The sequence below is a fragment of the Mytilus californianus genome, unplaced genomic scaffold, assembly GCF_021869535.1.
Source record: "Mytilus californianus isolate M0D057914Y unplaced genomic scaffold, xbMytCali1.0.p SCAF_12, whole genome shotgun sequence".
Classification (NCBI taxonomy): domain Eukaryota; kingdom Metazoa; phylum Mollusca; class Bivalvia; order Mytilida; family Mytilidae; genus Mytilus; species Mytilus californianus.
The window spans coordinates 43,666,189-43,675,647 of record NW_026262604.1 but is presented as its reverse complement, the minus strand read 5'-3'; positions in this window follow the sequence as shown (position 1 = coordinate 43,675,647).

Genomic DNA, 9,459 nt, shown 5'->3' with positions numbered 1-9,459 from the left:
TATTGATTGATTGGTATTTAACGCCACTTTTAGCACTTGCATGGCGGTCAGTTTTACTTGGTAGAGGAAGCCGGAATGCCTGGTGATAACCACCGACTAGTAAAACCAAATATACAATGCATATGAATTTGAAAGGAGAAGAATGAATCCACTTAAATTGACTGATATCACACGTATTCCAAACAAGAATATTATGTATGTGTGAGTTTAAAGGTTGTTGTCAGAACGTATAACCTTTTAAACATGTAACTAATGTTCATGTTTTCTTGGCGTTAACACTTCCCATCTATGTTAAGTGGCATGAACCAGGGTCCCTTGGTGTTAAGACTTTCCATGGGGTAAAGTGAGTTTTAATCATTTTTTTGGTTGAAATCACTGCCCGTTGGACATTGTTAAACATTGTTTTGCCAATGCAGTAAGTTGCTATGTGTTTGAGTTGCTGTCTCGTCGAGGTGTACCTTACAAATTATTTTATCGATAAGATATGTCATCAGTATTTGGTGGGTACAATGTCTGTCTGGCATATGTTATATAACAATGACCTTAATTTCATGCTCTTTTGATCAACTTATAATTCAAGTCTCTTAATCTGTAGTCCTTGCCAAGTATACATTTTTAGGTGGCTTGTGTTCAATCAATAATACTGTATGTGACAATGACATGGCTGTTGTGATATTGAATGAACCTCCCTCTGTTTAAGGTGGCTTCTGTTCAATCAATGACACTGTATGACTGTGACAATGACATAGTTGTTGTGATAAAAAATGAACCTCCTTCTGTTTTAGGTGTCTTTTGTTCAAACAATGATATTGTAAGTGACAAAGACATGGCTGCTGTGATATAAAAATGTAATTCCCTCTGTTCTAGGTGGCTTGTGTTCAATTAATGATACTGTTAGTGACAATGACATGACTGTTGTGATATAAAATGTACCTCTCCCTTTTTTATGTGGCTTGTGTTAAATCAGTGATACTGTAAGTGATAATGACATGGCTGTTGTGATATAAAATGTAGCTCCCGCTGTTTTAGATGGCTTGTGTTCTATCAATGATATTATAAATAGCAATGCCATGACTGTTGTGATATAAAATGAACCTCTTTCTGTTTAGGGGGCTTATGTTCAATCAATTATACTGTAAGTGACAATGCCATTGCTGTTGTGATATTAAATGAACCTCCCTCTGTTGTAAGTAGCTTTTGAAATACGAATTTATTATAGAAACCAAATGACGTGTGCAAATTTTCATTTATCGACAAACAATTTTGCCAAACATTGTCTTTGTCGTGGCTAACAAAATTTTGTACTTGTTGATCATTGGTGACCTGTGTCCCGTATTTGTTTCTTTGTTTCGGATAATTTTGTCACAATTCTTTATGATTTACATGATAATAAAGTATTTGTTCTTTGCTCGTTTGATGAGAAAAAAACATAAAAACGATACACTCACATGGCGAAACAAAAAGTTTGCAATACCGCTTTTACTGCTGTTCTCTGTTTGCAGTAGCTCTAGCTCTTGTATGTCAAAAGGTAGAATCTTGTATTCCTATGCCTTATGTTATAAATTGTGTCGTCTGACATATGTCCATTGTACTTGACCTCATTTAAATGGATCAGTGACAACTAAAACAAACTATTTTTTCTATATATATGAGTTATAGAACAACTATATTTAATATACAGAATCCGTGCATTCTTTAAATGTTAGACAGCTGGGTTCACCTAACTTTGACGAAGCTCCCGATGTTTGACCTCAAATTATTTCCTTCTAGCATCTCTTTTTTTTTTTTTTTTTTTTGGCCGACTGCCTGCATCTCTGGTTTTCTCATTAAAATCCGATGTTGTGATACGCTACACTCCCTAGTATCGTAGCAAAAACTAACAGCTGATTTTAATGAGATTGTGATTTTCTCCAACTTCAGCTTGACGGAATCAGCCAATCAGTCTTATCCATTGAATTGCATAGCCATCCAAGCGAAACGTCAAGCTTTAGGCGGCTTTCTGGGATTGTCAGAGGTACAAGAGGTGTTATTTCTGTATTGTATGTCTGGGTTTTCATTGTTGGTACCTGATGATGAAGACTTATTGCCAGAGTGCGTGGTTATTCGAGTTTGGAACAATGTTTTAAATCATCTAGGATGCCCAGGGTGTGCATTTTCTAGTGCAGTTTTTTGTTTCAGACTAATACAAAAATTCTCACAAAGGCTCGTTGATTTGTATTCTTTTATAAAAGTTCTGGGTGTTACGGAGAGGTTGTATGAGGTCAGGCAATCAAAAGACCTGGCAGTGGTAGGAATGAGGGTCCTCTTGTAGGTTCTGGGAATTGCGTTTAACGTTAACAATAACCCTAAGAGAATAGATTTGATTATCCATAGTGGTAACTGTATTTGGTTGCGAGTTAGAAGAAGCAGAAGTTAGTCGCGAACATGATTAAGGCGGTGAAATTTTAGTTCTTCTACGAAAGAGGAACAGGCCTGGATAGACAGAGTCCTTATTTTTCCTTATTTTTTTCTTCGGCTCATAATAGCTTCCAATTTAACATTAGCATTTATCTCGTGGATTTTCGGAAGTGCTAGCGCTGCTGCATACCTTCCTTACTAAGAGAAAAGGAGTTTCTGTTACACTACACTGCAAAATAGTCAAATTAATATAACTCCCATAAAAATAGTCGAATTGAAACTACGGTATAATATCGTCAAGTACAAATGATGACAACGAATCCTTCTAAGTTTTAGAGCTTTCTGTAAAACGGCATCAAATGGTTGCGTTCACGATATTTTTACAGTACGAATAAAATGGTCTAAGTTGTTTAACACCCGTACAATAGTCGAATCTAAATTCAGATGCAATATGGTCACTACACATGATGGCAGACAACCCTATCAAGTATGAGAACTTTCCGTGCAACGGATTCAGAGAAATGTCATTGTTACAATACAAAAAGAAGGAGGTAAAAGTACTATAAATCTGGTACAAATTAAATAAGAAATGGAGAGTTTAAGAGAATGAGACAAAGAAGAATCTTACCACGTATGATAGCGTTCTGTCAAAAAGTCTCTGAGTATTACCTGTTTTGGGTGGACGACGGAGACCATTACTATATAATTCTCGGCACAACGCGCTGGGGGCTAACAAAGAGATGTATTTTGATTGCCAATGAGACACATATCTATTATTTTGTATGACCTACGGTACCATATAGCCATATCTGAGCAATTTCGTTACTTCTAAATGACTTATATTTATGCCTTTTCGAACTATTTGAACGGCTTATATACAAGCTTGACTTTCCGTACAATTTAGGTCATATACAAGGATGCCGTTTCGTGCCATAAAAACCCCCTTCATCTATGTAGTTTTGTACCATACAATCCGACTACGTGCAAGCAACCAACACACAATAAAAATATTTAATTAAGTAACTATTAGTACACAAAAAAAACCATGTGTTTATGAAGGCACAATTAATTATGCTATAGAATACAAATTTGAATCAGATTCATAAATCATTTTAAAATGTTAAATAAAATCCTAAATTTCTTGAAAAGGATTAAATATGAAACATTTTAAAATTCGTCCTGGATATTTACATTTTTACATTAAATCTGCTAAGAATCACCAAACCGGAGTTTGAACAAGGTTTTAATGACTTACAAAAAATATAGTACGAAACATTACACATTAATATTGTCTATTTGTTAAGCAATGGTATTTGTTGATGATTCAAATCAGCGGTAAATTATTTGAACACGAGATGGTAGTTAGGGTTCAGTTATTGACTAGCTTCGAAAAAAAAAAACAGATTCGGGATAGTGTCAATGGACATAACAATCTCATGACGACTACTGAAAAATTCGCCCTACATTGTCTTTGGAAAAAAAAAACGAAAAAGAATAAAAACAATGACACAACCAATAGTTACATAAATTGTGTGTTAGATAACTTGACAGGTTATAAGGTTTATATATATATATGTCAAATTATTCGGACAAACTGCATAAAAATTACAATAAAATAAATCAGAGGCATGGAATTTGGATGAACTTGGTAAAAGTTTGTTAGGAAAGTTTAATACACAAAAAAACATATACACAGTGTCAAAATCTAAAACAAAACCAGTGATATTGAATATTTTTCGCCAAATACTTATATTCAATGTGACAGCAAAAATGAAGGTGCAAGAAGATAGCCGAAACGAATGTGCTATATGGAAAAAACCTAGAGAAGTATCGCAGCAACAGCGCACCAAAGAGAAAAAAAATGGTAGTATCAATGCTGCATGGTAATTAACAATAGTTAAAACCTAATGGACACTTTCTTGTGAGAGATAGGTTTGAGCGTATTAAAAAATCGGAATTCTCAAATATTTTCTTAAAAAAGCTATGAATTGAAATCTTCCCAAAAAGGTATCCAAGCTTAAGACGCTCCTAAAACGCAACTTACAGACGCCAATTTGAACTAACACAGAAAAGAGGCTTCATACTATCATAATGCTAAAGTTGCCTAATATAATAAAACAAAATATATTCTAGATGACATACAGTAATAGAGTAACATCGGAAGTGACTATACACATGAACCAGTATGATATGTTATATAAGTGAATAAATGTATATGGCACAGGAAGCCAAAGGTAAACTAAAATAACTAATGTTTTAATTACTTTAGCTTGTTTTATCTTTTTAGACGAAATGCAGATAGAAGTTTCAAAGCTGAAAGAAGAACTAACAGTTATGAAGCAAAAAAGTATGTAGGCATAGGAAACAACTTTTTGTTAGCTAAAGAGTCGGTACAGATAAAACAGCCATACGCACTATATCAAGACTATTCTTTGGTCGTTATTGTATTTTTTGTTTTTTTTTGGTTTTACTTTGACAATTCATTTGGTCATTTGAGTGCTTATACTTTTTTTGGTTAACCAAACCTTTGATCAAAGTTTCATGTTGACATGAATTATCATTGATATTGTCATAATTAAAAATCAACTGTTTATAAAACTTTAATTTTTTTTTAAAACTAAGGATTTTCTACTGAAGGAATAGATTACCTTAAGTAAGTTGTATTTGACAAAACTATTCGGAATTTTAGGTCCTCAATTCTCTTCGACTTCGTACTTATATATGGTAATGCATATCGTTGATCATGTATGGTTATGCATATCATTGAACATGTATGGTTCTGCATATTCTTGATCATGTATAGTTATGCATATCTTTGATCATACATAGTTATGCATATCATTTAGCGTATATAGTTATGCATATCATTTAGCGTATATAGATATGCATATCCTTGATTTAATATAGTTATGCATATCCTTGATCATATTAAGTTATGCATATCTTCGATCACATATAGTTGCATGTGTAAGCATATCCTTGATCATGTATTGTTATGCATATCCTTGATCATGTATATATAAGGTGAAGCATATCCTTGATCAAAATGATAATGCATATCCTTAATCATATATGATTATGCGTATCCTTGATCAAAATGGTAATGCATATCCTTAATCATATATGATTATGCGTATCCCTGATCAAATATAGTTATGTATATCCTTAATCATATATGATATCGAACCATATATTTTTGGAATCAGTGTCAAATAACCTTGATCATATATAACTATGCATATCCTTCATCAGATATAGTCATGCATATCCTTAATCATATATTGTAATGCGTATCGTTAATCATATATAGTTATGTATATCTTTGATCATATATAGTTACATGTATAAGCATATCTTTGATCATATATTGTTATGCATATCCTTGATCATATATAGTTATGCATATCTTTGCTCATATATAGTTTTGCATATCCTTGATCATGCACGGTTACGCACCTCTTTACTTCGCTCATTGTTATTTTTTTTTTATCATGGTAATGATTATCCGTTAGTTACATTTTGTGTAAATCTTTAATTTGTATTCCAAGTTTTTCTAATAATTTATTGATTTTTCTTTGCTGTTTAATTTGTTTAAAAAAGATCTTATGGCAACATTTCTATGGTAATGGTTTTGTTTAGATTACTTTAAAAAACATGCTCCACAAATTCTCATGTCGGTCTTCTTACTATATAATCAAGTCGAGTTGAAACTTTAGACTGATAATTTACCATTTCGAATCAAAATGGGTATGTAAATGTTTACCAAATATTTTTTTTATAATGATCATGACATTAATGATATTTCAATTCAGAACTTTTGTCATAAATGTTATTGAAAAGCATGGATATTTCATAAAACATTTGAATGCATATTAAAAAAAAAAGGATTGTGACTTTTTGTTTTAAACTAATAAATTATCTGCACTTATATTATTCTATCCAAATATTGCCAATGGATTTCGATGTTGATCCTCGACATCATGTTTAAAATTAAGAATATTTATTAGGTCTTTCCACTTTTCTGTAGAAAGACCTATTGATTTTGTTCTGATTATTAGGTCTTTCCACTTTTCCGTGGAAAGACCTATTGATTTTGTTCCGATTAGTTTTTTTTTCTTCCGCCTGATGTTTTTTTCTTTCGCTGTTTGGTTATTTCGCAAGATGTCGATTTGATATTTGGTATATGATATCGAGATTTTATGCGCTTTCAAAACTGACACTGCTTAACCGAATACTTTATATTGTAAGAGTTATCTCCCCGAACACTGTTTTCCTTGTGCGTACTACTCCTTTGCAACCGTAAAAGATTACGACAAATTTATTCAACCAAATTGCTCATTATATACTCAGGATATGGAGAATAATTTGGATTAAAGAGATCTGGAGACTCCATATGAGAGTTATTTCCCCTTATGCATTTGCAATAAGTGATTTGCATTTGTAACTGGTAAAACATAAGTGATAAAGACCTATGGGTTTAAGATTTGAGGTTCTTGATCCAACAAAAAAAAGAAAGAAAATTAGGTCAAGGTCAAATTCTAATTTTTGATTTTGGCTTATTCTGACTTCTTTTCATAAACCGTACAAGATATTGACAACATATTTTCATTGAATTGTCATTTGCGACATGTTGTAACTCATACATTTTGGTGGAAAGGGAGCGTATACATTAAAGGGGAGTTTTCGCCCCTTGTATATTTAGAATTATGCGTAAAGTGATATAACTAATTTATCATACATATCAAAGACCTAGGGTCTTTTCATTTGAAGTCTTTGGTTTATGAACTTGAAATTGAGGTCAAGGTCATTGGTTAATTTGACGTTTTAGATTTTGACCTTTGTTTTAAATTGATATTTATACGTCATTAAGCCATAGGACTTTGTACATCAGGTAACTAGCCATGTGACCTTGAAAAAGCAAAACCGGAAGTGACCTTGGTTAAACCGGAAGGGCCTTTTTTTAGTATTTATTGCATGTAAAAATATACATAATATATTTTTGAAAGCAGTGTCAAATGAATAATCAAATAATACCGGAAGTGACATTGTTCAGACTGGAAGTAACGAATTACCTACCTTATTTCAAACAAAATTGTATAGAAACCATATATTTTTGGAATCCGCAAACAATGAGCTATCATTTGACACTAGAAATGACATTTTAAACCAATTTTGAATATTTTTGTATCAAAATAAATGGTAAGAAGTGGAAAGACTTTCAATTGTTCTCTGAACAATTGGTTTTTAATTTCTTTTTTCTTCTGACTAATTTCTTTTCTTTCGCTGTTTGGTTGTTTCGCAAGATGTCGATTTGATATTTGGTATATGATATCGAACAGTTTATGCGCTTTCAAAACTGACACCGCTTTACCGAATACTTTTCTTTGTAAGAGTTATCTCCCCGATCACTTTTCTTGTGTTTGCTACTCCTTTGCAACCATTAAAGATAACGACAAAATTATTTCACCAATATGCTCGTTATATGTTGAGATTGGTTTGGACCGAAGTGTTCCGGAGACTCAATATGAGAGTTATTTCCCCTTATGCATTGGGTATAAGTAATATGCATTTGTAACTGGTAAACCATAAGTGATAGAGACCTAGGGTCTATTGATTTGAGGTCCTTGGTCAAAAAAGAAAAGAAATTAAGATCAAGTCAAAGGTCAAGGTCATATTCTAAATTTAGATTTTTGCTTATTTTCACTTCTTTTCAAAAACCGTATAAGATAACAACAACATATCTTTACTAAATTTTTAGTTGCGACATGTCGTAACACGTAAATTTTATTTTAAAGTGTACGTTGACATAAAAAGGCAGTTTTCTCCCCTTTTATATGTAAAATTATGTGTTAAGTGATATAACTCGTTAACCATATCTAATAAAGACCTAAGGTATTTTGATTTAAGGTCCTTGGTTTATGACCTTGAAATTGTGGTCAAGGTCAAAGTTGAATTTAACGTTCTAGATTCTGACCTTTGCTTAACTTCATATTTATACATGCTAAAGCCATAGGACTTTTTGCATTAGGTTAAAAAACTACAAAACTTTAAAAATCCAACCGAAATAACCTTGTGTAAACCGGAAGTAGTTATTTTTTCACTTATTTAATGTAAAAGTATATCGAACCATATATTTTTGGAATCAGTGTCAAATAAACTATCCAGTAATAGCGGAAATTACATTTTTCAAACCGGAAGTAACAAATTATCAAATTTTTCAAACACAAGTGTATCAAAACCATATATTTATGGAATCAGTATACAATAATATATCATTTGATACTGGAAATGACATGTTACACTGGATTTTATTATTTTCATTTCAAGTATATTGTCTTGGGTGGAAAGACCTTCAATTGTTCTCTGAACAATTGGTTTTTCAATTATTATTATTTATATATTTTTTTTCTTCTTCCACCACATTTTTCCTACGGTGTATAGTGGTTTCGAAAGATGTCGCTTAGATTTTTTGCATATGATATCGAACAGTTATTGCGCTTTTGAAACTGACCGTGTTTAACCGAACACTTTTTATTGTAAGAGTTATCTCCCCAAACACTATTTTTCTTGTGTGCGAATCTCCTTTGCAACCGTTAAAGATTACGACAAAATTATTTCACCATTTTTCTCGTTATATCCTCAGGATCTTAAGAACAATTTTGACCGAAGATGTCAGGAGACTCTTGATGAGAGTTATTTCCCCTTCTGTATTTAAAATAAGTGAAATATAATTGTAACTGGTAAACCATAAGTGATAGAGACCTAGGGTCTTTAGAATTGAGGTCTTTTTGTCCACCAAAAAGAAAATTAGGTCAAGGTCAAAGGTCAAGGTCAGATTCTAAATTTTTATTTTGGCTTTAAATTGCTTCTTTTCAGAAACCGTATAAGATATCGACAAAATATTTTTACTTAGCTGATAATTGCGACATGTCGTAACATACATATTTTGGTTAAAAGGGTCTGAGACATTTGATGGGAGTTTCCTACCCTTTAATACTCAAAATAAGCTGTATTGGGATAGAACTCATTTCCCTTCCATAGTGGAGGCTAAGGGTCATTTGA